Here is a 17,323-nt window from a genome sequence, read left to right as displayed (position 1 = left end):
TTTCATCTACTTTTTGTCTTTTTGCTACTACCTCACTGCAATTATTCTCATTTCTTCTTTTTCGGCCTACCACACGTTTTTCAAACAGAGGATATTGAGGCAAATGTGGAGCATACTCTCTTCTTAACCTATTGTATTCTTTAACACAATCTAGATCTGCACAAATCTTTGTCTCATCACACTCAACCAAGTACAATCCTGATAAAGTTCTGACTCATGATAATGCCACATATGCCATACCCTCTTTAAACACAGAACTTCCAATGTTCACCAAAGCACTATCTACACTTAAACCTTGAGATTTATGAATTGTCACTGCATATGCCAAACAAACAGGAAACTGTTTTCGGCGAACATATAAGTCTTTTACAAGCAAAAATCCAGCAGAACAACGACTGATTTGTTGTACTTCCTCAATGCCATCAAATTTAATTTTTAAAAATTCAATTCCATCTCTATTTCTGTAATTCAGAAATTCAACAACATGACCCATTGATCCATTTACCAGACCTCTATCACCATTTAAATTCCTTCTCAAAATGATACGACAATTTAAACACACATTCAGAGTCTTTTCAAAACCAGCCGTTTTAGATATACTCTTCTCTAATGAATCCAATTTTGATTTCAAATTTTCTGACAAAATAATTGTTGCTCCCATATGCTCTATTTTATCTATAGCTTCCAGTTTCACAATCTCTTCATTTTCTAACTTTAACATTTTGTTGTTGAAGATGGAACATTCTTGCAGAGTTGACATCAAACATATCCCAGATTTGTTCTCAGTAATTTTCTTAAAAATATTCTCTGGAAGAATGTTTTCATTTGGATACAAATTTGAAATTAATTGTGCATGTAATGCTTCTTTCCCATGCTCACTTACTTTTCCGATTCTTACATCTTGTAGAATATTTTTATAATCTTCATCCTTTGCCTGTCGCATATTTTGAACTAGTTCTGCATATTTGAAATTTAACCATATATTAACGTTTCCAATGCTTCCTAGGCACTTCCTGGAACTTCATGTGTGAGCATTTTAAACACTGGTTGTCCTTTCACTGGAGTCAACTGCAGTAGATCTCCAAAAACAATAATGTGTTTCCCTCCAAATAACACATCATACTCTGTTCTAAGGATTTCTTGCATTCTCAAATGCACAAAAGCAAGCATTAGATTTGAGACCATGCTTACTTCATCAATGATAAGAAGTTTCATTTTCTTCAGGACTCTGGAAACTTCAGAACACGCATCTCCAGATAGCTTGTGGTATTGCAATTTACTATCATGCTCAACTGGTAGCATCAGTAAACGATGTAAAGTAATCCCTTTAATGTTATGTGCTGCCAGCCCAGTTGGAGCGGTAACAACACAAGACAGCGGTGATTCAGTCCTTTTCTGCAGATAAGTTGCAATTGCTTTAATCAGAAAACTTTTTCCAGTTACCGCGTCGGACAGGCTTAAATGATGTACATGAGCACTCTTTTTTCTCATGACTGAATCCATGTTCAACCTTTTCTGTGACTTCGTCATATATCTGTTTCTGCTCAACGTTTAGTTGTTTCACCAAATCTTCTAAGTTAACTACATCCTCTTGAGCTTGTTCCATAGCTCTTTCCACCTCATCCATGGTAGTGGCAGCTTCATTTTGGATAATTGGTCCTCCTAGTGGATCCTGACTCAATGAAGTAGAACTCTGACTGTCTTGAGAACTGTCTCTAGCAATCTCTACAGCAATTGTGGCTTCTTGCTCTATTTCTTCGTTCAACATTTGCAGATCATTTGGAAAAAGAGGACATTCTATGGTATCCTTGTTTGCATTAAAAGAATCTTCGTAACATAGAAAATCTCCAAGTAGTTCCTCTTCTGTACGCCATGGCTTAAAGAGTTGCAAAAGAGCTAAATAGTAAAATTCCCTTTTGTCTGGAGATTCACAACTCAATTTTTGATGATTAATCAAATGGCCTTTTCTCTGCTTCACTAGACATCCTTCACACCTAATGACAGCATATATTCCATTATTGATATCTTCTGTGATGTTCCTCTTATAACTATAGTTTTGCAGAACTTCATACAAACAACTGTTCTCAAGATGACTACTTCTATTTGGATAGTATGTATCCAACAAATACTCAATTTCTTGTACAGATTTCAAAACTCGGTTTCGTGTTGCAGCAAGACCTAGACTCGCCCAAATGATTGTTCAAGATTTGGCATAGAGACTTGCTGATGATAACCGATCAGAACATTCATATGCTCCAATTTCTTGATGCGACAACATCTTCAGACTGAAACTGTATAATTTTTTACTTATACTCTTTTCATGTGAAATGTCCTCCCACATTTCCTTCAGTTCTGTCTTTTCTTTTTTTGTGATGTAAGACGTCACATATCGAGCCACAGCAATAGAGTTGTCAGCAACGAACTGAATATCCATGTTAGCATTCCACATGGACAAAATCACTGGGTTGTAGTCGTTGATGTACTTGGACTCTTCGTTTCTTTTTAAATTGTATGTATTTTTTGGTGATTTCCTCGTCACAGTATGTCGCAGAGAAGACATCAAATTATTTACTCTTCCTTTAGAAATCACTGGTCGTGGAAACCTGAAATGACATTTTGTGTAGAACTTGTCCTTGTTTCTGAATTTTCGACGACAGTACTTTCCACAACGATGGGATTGAAAGCGTAAAACTTGTTGCCTTAAACTGTTTTCTTCGGTAGTTTTCGGAACAGCACATGTTGAATACTCGTCAATGAAGCTCATCACTGTGTCATCCGAATCTGTTCCAAATTTGGGTGCATCTTTAATCCATAACAACATATGTATGTGAGGAGCACCTCTCGCTTGATACTCCTTTCTCCAAAAGAAATCCAAAACCTCTCCAAGGGGAGGATTTTTTTTGTTGGTAATAAAAGACATCATAGCTTCAAATCTATGATTGAAATATCTGCATACATTTACTGGATCCAGAGAACACAGTTCTCCAGGTGTTTTGAATTCTATATTTTGTATGTTTGCGTTTGCCTCTTGTAGAAAGCGAAGTAAGTCGTCCCATGCATACTCAGCACAGCTAAGAGTGAGGAACTATGTAGGAGTTCCTAAGTCTCTTAGCATACATTTCAATTCCCCATGACGACGGAACCAATACTCGTTTGTACCATGCTGACATGCCATGAGATTGATTAACTGAGATTCCAAAATACTGTCTTGCAGATTGACTTTCTCCGTAAAGTCCCTCGCCGAAACATTTTGCAGATGTGGTCCACTTTTCAGTATATGGTTCACTGCATAAGAAAGCCCAGACAAGTCACTTTCATACAGTAGATGAAACAAATACAGAATGCATTGACGAAACCTTGGATCTTCAGCATATAATCTTAAAGTCCGGTATTCAGATGCAGGAATTTTGAAGTGGTCGATCGTCATATGGTCCACCTTGACCTGTTGGAAATAACTGTGGAAAACAACGAGCTTCCAAACTTTCTTCCTATACACTAATGGGACTTCCTTTTGCTGCTTTCATTTGAAACAAGTCAATTGCATTCCCCATTACTTCTTTGGAATGCAAAGGATGAAAAGTATAATATTCAAATATTTCTTCACTTCTAGACACATCAACTTTTTCAATTTGGCAGGCTGAAGAATCACTGTCTTCTTCTGCAACTCTTTCCTCTGCTCCAACACATACATGTTTGTAGTACTCATTGTTTTTTGACCAAATACAACGTTGCCTTTTTGACTTTCCTAACATCCACTAAATCTTGCCAGATTTTATTACTCTTTGTCGGAACCCCATTAACTAGAATAACCAGAGGTTCCTCTTCCACTTTTTCTACACCAATTGTATCAATATTTTTCTTGAAATATAAAGGCAAATAAACAACTCTTCCCTTTAATCCTCTCTGTAAATCTGAAGGAGGCAATTTCCCTATCTTAGGTTCCATGCGAACAATAGCCTGAAAAGGATGCACACATTGAATCAGAATAGACTCATAGGTATTTAAATCCATCAATTCAGAAGGAATGTCTACCAACTCCAGATTATCATGAACAGCTCTAGCAGGCATTCTGTTTTCATTTAATTTATTATAACAATATTTACAAATACGTTGATCGGAACCCAAATCAAAACAATTTTCTACCAACAAATAAGTTGCAAAATCCTTCCACTCATTATTATTTACCTTTTCGCTTTTTACATATAAATCAACTAATCTAGTCTGATGCTTATAATGAGTTCGTCGACAACACACACAACTAAAATTTGGCCTTTCACTTGATTTCACCTTAAACTTGGAAATTTCCTGGTCAAACCTTTCTGTACTTGAAATCTGTACATTGTCTTCCACATTACCTTCTATTACTGTGTCAATTTCTACACTGTCCTCTTTTTCACCAAAGTAACTTAACTCAATTTCTTCACAAATATTCTTCACATCTAATTCAGTTCCATGCAAAAGAGCACTGTTTAACTGTTTAAGCTTAAGTGCTGGACTTTTTGCATAATACAACATTCTCACTAATTTCCTCATTTTAGTATGATGCACTGCTAACATCCTAAAATGATGAAAAACACTCTGACATACTTTTCTAGAAAGACAGGCCAGTGAATGCCCATGCAAACCTGTGTTTTCTCACACTCTGCAAGGATCTAAGTCTTGCAACATCTTCATTTTCTGTTTTAGACTTTTCTTACTATATGTCCGTAAGAAATTACGAAGCAAATCGATTGAATCCTGTCGCACACTACTAATACTACTACACGTCCAAGTGTACACAGGACCCTTAGTACGTCTCCCTAAAACTTCATCATCTAACACCTCCTCTGCATATCTAGACACAAGTTTCTCTTTTTCAATCGGACAACCATCTTTCACCTCATATGCTCGACCACTGGTGTCAACTGCATGCACCAAAACATTCTCCTGGAAGTAACTCTCCTCATTAAAACATGGCTCACAACTTGAACTATGCATCCATTCTCCAGAAAAAACTTCACAAAAATTAGTCTGATTAATTATTCTTTTGCATCTACTGTTTGATTTGAAAACATCAATTGCCTTGTTAAGTATCCTAATTCTATTGATTACTAAAATAAATAAATGTTTTCTTAACTTCAAAAGCCTGATCAACAATCTTCTCTACATTTTTCTTTTTCTTGTAAAAAGCAGCTCTCTGTTTACCTTTCTTAATATTTTTTAACAAATTTAAAACTACCCTATTGCGAAACATTCGTCTACGAATGTCCCTAAATTGGTTTTGCCTTCTATTCCTATACATACTGTTCTCTCCTGCTCCAGTATTAACATTTTTGGGGGGCCTCTCCTTCCTTTTCAAATTTGCTCTCTCCTTCTCTATATTCACATTTCCATTAACATTTTTTTGGGATCTACATATGTTCCGAAAAAAAGACTTAGTTGTCTTACCAGGAGCTTTTTAGGTGTTTTTTGAAGTATTTGTTGTAGGGGAGTGCTTTAATTCCGTTGCTGTTTTTAATTTTTTCCGCTTGGCATCTTTCCTTCTCCTCTGCCTTGAGGGCATATTTCCTTACTATTGAAATCTTGATTTCAACCTGTGGTAAAGAAAAAAATAACACATTATACACCACTATTACCAAACAACAAAGCAATGACAATAAGCAAACGATATAAACACTAGTTTACAACATATCTAAGTTTATACCACAGCAACTATGTAACTAGGAGTAAGACAGAGAAAAAGAGCTAGAGGGAGTAACACAAAGAGACAGAGAGAGTCAGACACAGAAACACGTAGAGGGAGTAAAACATAGAGAAGGAGTAAGACAGAGAGAGTGTATAATATGTTGTAAGACAGAGAAAGGATGTAATAGGGAGAGGGAGTAAGTCAAAGAAAGGGAGAAAGGGAGTAAGTCAGAAAAAGGGTGTAACAGGGTGGAAGACAGACAGAGGTTGTAAGAGGATGTAAGACAGAGATAGGGTGTTAGAAGGGGAGAAGATGTAAAAGAGACTAAAACAGACAGAGGCTGTAAAAGGGAGAGAGAGAGAGAGTAAGTTTGAGAGAGGATGTAAGAGTAAGTAAATCAGAGAGAGGATGTAACAAAGAGTAAGTCAGACAGAGGGTGTAACAGGAAGAGAAGAAGAGAATAAAAAAGTCAGAAAGAGGGAGAGAGGGTGTAAAACAGACAAAAGGTGTAATAGGGAGTACGTCAGGGAGAGAATGTTACAAAGAGAAAGGTTGTAAGATGGAGTAAATTAGGAAGAGGATGTAAGAGAGAGTATGACTTACAAATTGCTGTAAAAAAGAGAGAGAGGGAATAAATTAGAGACAGGGTGTAAAAGAAAGTAAGTCAAAGAGAGAGTGTAAGAGAGTGTAACACAGAGTCAGGATGTAAAAAGGAATAAGTCAGAGAGAGGGTGTTAGAAGGGGACAGGTGGAAAAATAGAGTAAGTCAGGAAGAGAATATAATAGAGACTAATACGTTGTTGATAATGCTTGGTAAAGAAATGTTGGTGCATAAAGGAATTGTATTTTGTAAATGAGTGAGGTTTCAGTAGTGTAATGAAATGCTTATACATATGACCTGTGCTCTATTTTGTAAATTTTATTTAAAAAAGATTTCGGGCACATGAATTGGTTTTACATTATTGACAAGGATTAGATAGTATCTGCATGATTAAAAAAATATATTAGCACATTTCACAATCATGTCACCTGTGTTTCCTCAGATTAGGAAGTACATTGTGCAGATGAGGTGAGGCATGTCCAGGGGTGCACAGGAGGTAAGTCCTGTGTCCAAGAGTGCTGTGGACAGGACTCACCTCCTCTGACCCCTAGACAAGCCTCACCTCCTCCGTGCCCCCCTGGACAGGTCTTCAAGTGGCCACGGCGAAACTTTGGAACACTCTCCCTCTTTCTATCAAGACCAGCCCCACACTCACTATTTTTCGAAAGCAATTGAAGACCTGGCTTTTCGATCAATGACCTCCTTCTCTGTACTTTGTCCTTTGTTAAATCTTAGGCACCGAGAAACCTTCGGGTATTTGTGCGCCATACAAATTTAAAAAACATAAACATAAACATCACTATTTTACAAAATACAATTCCTCTATCTTGCAAATGTTGATACCAAGCATTATCAAAAAACATGACACAAACCAACAAGAAAGAATCTCAATCTGCTTTCTAATCTGAGGTAACACAGGTGACATCATTGTGAAAAGTTCAAATATATTTATTTAATCATGCAGACACTATTTATTCCTTCTCAAAAATGTAAAATTCATTCATTTGTCTCAAAATTGTTTTTTAAATAACATTTTAGAAACAGAGCGCAGGTCCTATGTACAAGCATTCAATTTCACTACTGAAACCTCACTATTTCACAAAATACTATTCCTCTATCTTGTAAATGTTAATACCAAGCATTATCAAAAAACATGACACAAACCAAAAAGAAAGAAGCTCAATCTGCTTCCTAATCTGAGTTAATACAGGTGACATCATTGTGAAAGGTTCAAATTTATTTCTTTAATCATGCAGACACTATTTATTCCTTCTCAAAAATGTAAAAGCCATTCATTTTCCCCAAAATAGTTTTTCACATCACATTTAAGAAACACAGCACAGGTCCTATGTACAAGCAGTCCATGTCACCACTGAAACTTCACAAATTTTACGAAATACAATTTCTCTATGCAGCAAAATCTTTTTACCAAGCATTATCAAAAAACATGACACAAAGCAACATTAATAAACAACAATGTGCTTCCAAATCTTCTCCATAGAGCATACAAGTCTTTATCTATATTAAATGAATCATTACTCACCTTTACGAATGCTTTGGGAGATTGAGAACAGTGTCAGACACACACACCAATATTTCTTCAGCAGAGCAAAAGGTATGCACTCCTGACACTGCAACCATGAATGGCACAGAAAACCTCTAATTATACACACATATTCCTCATGTTAACCAATGAAAACTCTTCCCTCACTATTTCAAATCCAACACCCTTCCCCCCTCAGCCCTTTTTGCCTGTTACCATAGCAACTCCCTCCTCACTGACCTCTCAGGTTTAAAAGTTTATTCTATAATGTTGCAAATGAACTCAGCAAGGATGTTTGACCTCTCAATACACCAGCTTATCCAGTGCAATGTTTCTTTAAATGACTTTTTCTTAACCATTCAAATTACTTTCACAGAACAGAACCATGCACCCTAACTTTCAGTTTTCTATTATCTGAATCCACCAATCATTGCTTGTGATTCAAGAGCACTGAAACTCCACAGTTTTTTGTTGCAAACTCCTACTGTTCCAACTGCCATTTCATTTCCACACTTCATCTGACTGCACCAGAACCTCCTCTCACCATGTACGATGTCTGGATTATTGGACATAGCTACATCCACTGGGCTCAAAGGTACGCAGCTATCAGAAATTTTCACAACCTTGATTTACCAAATGTGGACATCAAGTGGATTGGCCAGAGAGGATTGAGATGTCACCAATTGATACCATTGGTGAAAACCTTTTTGCATCTGCCACACCCTCACCTCATAATTCTGCACTGTGGTGGAAATGACTTAGGCACTTTGACTGGGGTAGGTCTGGAAATGCTTTTAAAGGACACCTTTAAGCAATTGATGGCACTTTTCCCACATATTCCAATATATGCCAAAGACAGAAATGGAAGTGGTCCAACCAATTTTGTCCACAATTTGAGAAAGCATGGAAACATGTGAATAAATCTGTTTCTGCTTACATGAGAGACTATGGAATGGGTTCAATATACAACAATAACTTGCGTTACAACATGCAAGATATCTACAGAGGAGATGGTGTGCACTTCTCAGATGAGGGGAATAGAATATTCCTCCTGAATTTAAGACTGTGCATTGGAACCTACTTGTAGGTACCTAAATCAGCCACAGAACCCAAAAGCTCTTTTCAGGGCTACCCTACCTCTGATCACTCAAAATGATTATTTTACTCTAACTTTTTTCACTAATTTTCACCAAAGTACACTCCCCGGTACGCTCCCCGGTACGCGTACCGGGTGCTCCCCCTGCGAAAATTTTTAAAAAAATAAAAAATTTGGGGCCTATATGGGCCTCCTAAGACCCCTTCAGAAAACCTAGGGGGTCAGGGGGTCTCTACCGTGCCCCCTTTTACCCATTCCCAACGTTATTTGTCCTCCATCTTGTGTCTCAATTGTACTGAAACACAAGATGGAGGACTCCCGTTGCGCTGTCGGTACGCGTACCGGGGCGCGCACCGGTAAGCGCTCCACAAAACATTTGGAAGATAATTTACATAAAAACCACTGGAGAGACGTTCACCACATATAGAATAGGCCCTACTACATACCAGTCCCTACCATTTTCCCAAATTTGGTGGAATTCCATTGAGCCATTTGGGCTGTAGCCCTGTCTAAATATCCTGAGGTAAATTACATGACAAAAACACATATGAAAGTGTTAGAATTTACAACCAATTAAAATGTTACTTTCGTTTTGTATTTTTGTGTGGTGACATTTGATTGGTTATGTACATGAATATATATGAAAAATGAGAGGGAAACACAGCCATTTTGACTACTACTACCTGAGGTACATTTATTAAGGATTTTCTCTGAAAACTTCAACTGCTTTCTGAAAGGTAAGTTGTTCATTTGTAAGGGGAACTATGTTGTGCACTTTAAGTTAATTTTGAAAAACGTTTTCTGTTAGTTATTTACTGTCCCTCTGTTATAGTTATAGATTGAGATAGGTTTCTCTGTTATAGTTATGGATTGAGTTAGGCTTCTCTGATATAAATATGAATTTACTTAGACTTCATCACATGCACTTTTTTATATTTCTACTTCCTGCCTGATACCATACACTGCCCAAAGATAACTTGACTGTTAAAAACTCAGAAGTACCTCTCTGAACTTAAACCCAACAGTGCCCTAACTCTACTGATATAGTTATTTTGTATGCAATTTACAGCAAGAAAATGGAAGGTACACAACAGACCATCAATATTTCTTTTGAAATTACCGATGAGGAGATTCTTCAAGAAGATTTTCTTGACTTCCTGGATGAGTCTCTGGACCAAGAATTCATTGACTGCTTAGATAATATTGAATCATGCAATACAAATTTGGAGGAGATTCCGGATAATGAAATATTGGAAGTGTTATTAAATTATGAAAATTCAGAACAATACATTTATATTTAATAATTACAAATTGTTTGAGACAATATTCATTTTTATATGTAATTCATGAAGTAGTACCAAAATGATTATAATATAAAGTGAGACTTACAGTATACTGTGCAACTTTTTTGTGTTACATAGTAAGTTTGCTCATAGTTACTTCCTTTCTCCCACTATATTATCTCCAATGTGTATTTGACATCTCTTTTTCATCTCTTGCCTCCTTTCTCTCACTGTCTGTCTCTAATGCACCATATCATCGCCAATTTTGTGTAGATTCAGAAAAGAGTAAAATGTAATACTTGAAAACATCATAAGGGAGCAGGGTAGACTACCCATGATCCCCTACGCCTTCTCAGGGAGTGCTTAAAGGATCTGTTTCTGCTTTCCTGACAGACTATGGTATGAATTCCATATACCACAATAACTTCTGTAACAACATGCAAGATATCTACAGAGGAGACGGTGTACATTGAATTTAAGACTCTGCATTGGTACCTACATGTTGGTACTTAAATCACCCACACAACACAACAACTCTATTCAGAGCTACCCTACCTCTAAGCACTTTAAATTATTATTTTACTGTTTCACTTGGTTTTCCCAATGGTACGCTCCCCGGTGCGTGTACCGGGCGCTTCCCCCGCAAAAATAGAAAAAAAAATATTATTTTTTTTGCCCCGTGGGGCCCTTTTATGGCCCCCACATCAAACCTAGGGGGTCAGGGGGGGTCTACCCTGCCCCCTTTTGTTCATTTCCCCCTTTGTTTTTGCCACCTCTTGTGTCTCGATCCTACCGAGACACAAGATAGCGGCCGCTCCGGACTGTTTGGAATGTTGACAGACACCCGAGAGCCAATCAGCTTTCCGCTCGCGAACTCGTGTAGCGCACCGGTGCGTGCCCCGGTACGCGTACCGGGGCATGCTTATAGATATATATTTTTTTTTTAACCTAAATTATTCAAAATCCACTGGAGCACATATCTTGAGACATAGCAAAGGCACATCAGGTTACCAGTCCCTACAATTTTGCCAAGTTTGGAGGAAATCCATTCAGCCGTTCGGGCTAAAAGTGAGTCCAACCGCCCTATGGAAATTAACATGGGGAAAACACGTTTTGGGACCCCCCTTTTATCTCAGCCCCCGCTTCATGAATCCCCTCCAAATTTTCAGGGAAGGAGCGGAGCGGAGCTGGCCATTTTCCTGGAGAAATTCAGCCAATTCCGTCCATCAACGCCAAAGTTATTCCCAATAGAATGTTGCAGATTTCCTATCGAAACTAGGTCCTAACTATAACTACCTACTGGCGACCGCCAGTAGGTAATATAAATATAAATATATATATATCGGAGATCGGGGTCCGGGAGCAGATGGTCAAAGACAACAGGGCCACCAGGACCACAGTGCATCAGCCCACATGGGTTCACAAACTTTGTTTTAATTTTCTGCTACACCGTAGGGCTCACATGAGATTTACTTCCATGCACTACAGGAACCAGAGTTCCGCGTGTAGCGGACACGCCCACTTGGACAGGACCTTTAAATTAAGTGCATGGTCATCCTTGAATGTATGCAGACGCCATTGAAAAAGGGACAAGATTCTGAAACCGGTCTGGCGTAAAACATGAGATGACTGTTTTTCCTGTGTTCCCTGCTGCATCTGATGCCCATGAAATGGATGCAAGTTTTCCAATTAAGTGGCTCCTTCTTACGAGGGCTCAACTCTACGATATATATATATATATACTACCTACTGGCGGTCGCCAGTAGGTAGTTATAGTTAGGACCTACTTTCCATAGGAAATCCACAACATTCTATTTGGAATAACTTTGGTGCCGGTGGACGAATCTTCGCGAATTTCTCCAAGAAAATGGCCTGAGATGTCATCAGTGATGTCATGAGTGATGTCACTGACCATGTCATGAGTGATGTTATATGTGACGTCATCAGTAGTGCATTGCGGGCACGCGAGTTATAGTTAGCTGAACTAACTATAAAGGGGGAATTTGAATGGTTTTGTATGAGTATAATGTCCAGCTAACTACAACATGTGTGAAACCTATGTTTTTTTCTTTGAATTTCTAAGGTTTTTTAAATGCTAATTCCTAACTATAACGTGTGTGAAACCTATGGTTTATTTTTTTATTGTATTTTTCTTCACTGAAAAAAACATAGGTTTTACAGACGTTATAGTTGGGAATTAGCATTTAAAAAACCTTAGAAATTCATGGAAAAAACCATAGGTTTCAGGGACGTTATAGTTAGTTGGACATTTTACTCATATAAAACCAGAGAAATTCGCCAGTTATAGTTAGTTGAGCTAACTATAACTTGCGCCCCCGCAATGCACTGCTGATGACGTCACATATTACATCACTCAAGACATGGTCAGTGACATCACTGATGACAAGCCTGCAATGATACATATGCATGGTGCAGACAGTACGCACTAGAGCAATGTCTTTTCCTACAGGACTACCTCATCTACAATAGCGTCTCAATGTCAAATGTGAACACTGAAGTCTGCAGTATAGGCCAGAAAAAGCGTTCAGCAAGGGCCCACAGCCACTTGGCATTGACTTGAGCTTTATAGTTTTTAATACGCAAAACAAAAAAAAACATGTGCAGAGCCTGCAATGATGCGTATGAGTGGTGCAGACAGCACGCACTGCAGCAATGTTTTTTTCCTACAGGACTACCTGTGAGAAAGTGCCATCTTTTTTGCATGGTATGCCACACTTTTTGCTGAATTGCTGATGTACTTTGACTGAGTGTGCCCTGGGCTCCTGCCAATTAGGTGCCCAGGGCCTGTGTTCCTTCCCTAAAATGGTATTGAAGCTAAAACCCCATTGGCATCTCTGGCTACATGTCAGCCCCTGGTAAATGGTACCATAGGTACCCAGGGCATTGTGACCAGAGAAGACCCCTAAGGGCTGCAGCACTTATTGTGCCACAGTTAGGGGCCCTGCACCCTGACACACACAGCCTTCGCAGGCTGAGTGTCCTGGTGCAGAACTAAACAATGAGTTGACATGGCACACATCCCTGTGTGCCATGCCCACAAACCCACTGCCCTGGCATACATCAGTTGGCCCTCTAGCTGGGTGCCTTATACCAGTGGTGTGGGCACAGGTGCATGAGCCCTGTGCCCCTACAGTACCCATGGCCATTCCTCGGCACTATAAGTGCAGTGATGCCATTAAAAGTATATGGTGCTGGGAGGTTGTCATTACGAACTCTGCACCACCATAATGGCTACACTGAAGCCTGACAAGTTTGATATCAAACTTCTCAGCACATTATACCCACACTGATGCCAGTGTGGGATTTAATGTAAAATGCACTACAGAGGGCATCTTAGAGATGCCCCCTGAAACGTAACCTACAATCCACATCCTGTCTGAGATGCTGCCTAGGCTGCCACACAGCAGACGTGTTGCTGGACCCCTGGGTGGAGAACCCCCCGCTCTCCTGGGCCTGCAACAATGCACATCCTGGGTGAGGTGCTAGGTCTTCTCCCCCAGGATGGGCAAGGGGAAGCTTCAAAGGCGTGAGCTTTTCCAGGCCACTTGCAGTACTCAGCAAAAGGCCCCTACCGGTTCTGACCCCAACTCTGGTGGGAAGACTGGCTGGAAACCCTATGTGAGGAAAGGGGGTGTGCCAGCCTGTGCCAACTCCACCCCTCAGGGGGAAAAGGTGAGGTGAAGCACAACTCCGTTCTCCGGCCATCTTGAAGATTGGGAGCCCTGCCCAATCAGAGCTAGCCCCCTGTCTACCTCCCACATGAGAGGAGTAGGATAGCGGGTGTACTCACCCCAGGGCAGGGACCTATTGGACACGATAACCCCGAAGGACCTGCCTGCCTTGACCCTCTTAGAGACAGGGACTCCCATGAGCAGTGATTCTGCTCAAACAGCAATACCCCGGGTGCCAGCCAGGAACCGCAAATCCAGAAAACTGTGCCTAAGTGGATAAAGACCCCAAGGACGTCCCTCCAGAGGTTCTGACCACCTGGAATCCAGTGCCCAAGGACCCTCCTAGGTGACCCAAACGACGCCTGCAGCCTTAGAACCAGGGAACCCTCCAACCGTGACCAGCAGAGGGTAAGAATTTCCCGACGTCCAAAGACACAGCTGCACCCTGCGCCCCCCGGCCTCCTGTGCGCAACTCCAGGGTGCCTACCTATCCTCCAAGATCCCAAATTACCCCTCGAAGTGTTGGTCACTCCTAAAGAATCTCAGTTCCGAGCCTGCAGCCTTTGTTACCTTTTCAAGATCTCCATTGAATAACATTGAGCGCCCGAAGGCTCAAAAGCACCCTGCACCCAGCCGCCCGAGTGCCTCTGGCAGTGCACCCTTTGCCCTAACCTACTTCCCCATTTGCCCTGAGCAAGTGACCAGGAGCCCAGCTCCCACAGCCGGGTGGCCTGCTAGCCAGCAGCCACCAACAGAAGGCCCCCTGCCTCTCTTTGGATAACATTGGGCCTAACTACCTCTGCACCCGGCTGCCCCTGTGCCGCTGAGGGTGTACCAACTGTACCTACCTGACCCTGGGAGACCCCTGAGTCCAAGCCCAGAACCTTAACTCTACCAGTCGAGTACTTACCTAAAAGCCGATAACTCACTTTTCTTCCATAGGCTGACTTTGACTGGTTTTGCTAGGAAATTCTTCTAAGTTTGGAGTTTTGGAACTTTAACATATTCATCTAAAATCAGGCGAACAGCGAATTCCGAATTACTCACCTGCTATCAGGAGAGACCTCAGTGCTGCATCTTTTAGACCAGTACTGATCCTGCAAAGTAATTGTAACCGTACTTACCAGTAACTTGAATTTCCTTCCATAGGATATCATTGCCTGCTTTTTGCTGAAGAAGTTTCTGTGTAGATTTTAGAAACTTACAAATATTCTCTAAAAATTGTGCCAACGATAAAAACATAATTACTTGGCTGTTTTAGAGAGATATCCCAGTGCTGAACCTAGGAGCCCAGCACTGGATTACAAAAGTAACACGAACATACTTTACCTGCAAACTGAATTTCCTTCCATAGGATAACATTGGTAATTTCACCTGAAAACATTGTCAACTTTTAAAATATTATAATATTCTGTAAAAATCACTACTGTAACCAAAACGCTTTTACTTAACTGTTTACAGGACATGTCCCAGGACTGAATCTAGGATCCAGTTTTGAGGTTAGAAAAGCAACTACAAAGTAACTAATTGCATTTAACTAGAAATTCCCATTGAGCTCAATGTTCCATTGTGTTTGAAATTGTGTTGCCTATTGCAACAACTGTAACTGTTATAATCAAAAAGTCTATTGCCTATTTGAAAAGTATTTAACTAAAGTAATTCATTCTGAGAAAATATATTTTGATACCTTGTTGGTTCTAAATTAAAAACAACTATATCTTTTGATACAAAACAATTGGCCTAGAGTTCTGTTCTTGAGTGTGTGAGACCATTTGCTGACTGAGTGTGTACAGCAAATGCTTTACACTGTCCTCTGATACTACCTTACTGCTCGACCAAGCTACCACTTTAGAGAGTAAGGTTATATCTAACTTTAGCCTCTACCAAACCTCTGGGGACTGTGGACTCTGTGCACACCGTACCTTACTTTGGTCCAGTATATACAGAGACACTTTCTTACACTACCTTATCTACAATAGCAACTCGATCTCGATTATGGACACTGCTATCTGCAGTATAGGCCAGAGAGAGCAGTCAGCAATGCCCCACAGCGACATGGCATTGACTTGAGCTCAACAGTTTCCAATATGCGAAGCAAAAAAAAAGTTTGCAGAGCCTTCAATGATGCATATGAGTGGTGCAGACAGTAAGCACTGGAGCAATGTCTTTTCCTACAGGATTACCTCATCTACAATAACAACTCAATCTCAATTGTGAACATTGCAGTCTGCAGTCTAGGCCACAGAGAGCAGTCAGCAAGGGCCCTCAGCCACATGGCATTGACTTGAGCTCTACAGTTTACAATACGTGAAGCAAAAAAATCGTGTGCAAAGCCTGAAATGATGAGTGGGAGTGGTGCAGACAAAGCACACTGGAGCAATGTTTTTTCCTACAGGACTGCATCATCTACAATACCGACTCAATTGCAAATGTGAATACTGAATTCTGTAGTACAGGCCAGAGAGAGCGTACAGCAAGGGCCCACAGCAACGTGGCATTGACTTGAGCTATACAGTTCGCAATACACAAAGCAAACAAAATGTGTGTGGAGCCTGCAATGATGCAGTAAAGTGGTGCAGACAGAGCAAACTACAGCAATCTCTTCTCTTACAGGACTGCATCATCTACAATAGCGACTCAATCTGAATTGGGAACACTACTCTCTGCATTGTTAATTGAAGGCAGTACATCACACACACAACCATCAATACTTTTTCGCTCTCCCTCTTTACAAAACACAACAACATAAATTACATAAAACTCTACAATAAATAAATCAAAACCATTCGAATTGGGATTTCATCTGTCCACAGTCTACACTATTCACTGTTCCTTTCGACTTGCAAGATGAATTTGGTTATTGTACTAAACCTATAACTCATCTAAAAAAACGTCTTCAACCAAGTATACTATAGCCTTATAGCACTTTGATGCAGGCTATACCGGCTATTAAAGGCCCTCTCCAGCATTAAAGGCCCATGCCGAAGGCGAGGGCCTTTAACAAGGGAGAGGGACTTTAATAGCCACCATAGCCCAGCTACAAAGGGCTATAAGGCTATTTGAACATTCTGCCACTAGAGGATAGAATGTTCTAACAAATAAAGCAATGCCTTAAGAGAGCACAAGGGGATTGGAATCCCTTCAGGCTCCCTGAAGCATTTGTTCACAACAAGAGCTGTGAACAAAAAAACTTTGCAATGTTGCAGCTCCAGGCTTATACAAGACATTATTAAGGACGGAGCTACTCCATTGTTTTCAATGGAGCTCCCAACATTCCAATGTCTAATAAAACAATATTGTGTATGTTTCAATAGACGTTCTAATTTCTTAACTACTGGATTCTGTAATTAAACAATCACCACTCAATCTAAATTGTGAACCCTGCGAACCACAGTCTAGAACAGATGCAGTGGTCATTAACACCTCACAGCCATATATCGTTC

Source organism: Lissotriton helveticus, chromosome 1_1, assembly GCF_964261635.1.
Source record: "Lissotriton helveticus chromosome 1_1, aLisHel1.1, whole genome shotgun sequence".
Lineage (NCBI taxonomy): Eukaryota > Metazoa > Chordata > Amphibia > Caudata > Salamandridae > Lissotriton > Lissotriton helveticus.
The sequence above is the reverse complement of the archived record's forward strand: the minus strand, read 5'-3'. Positions refer to the sequence as shown.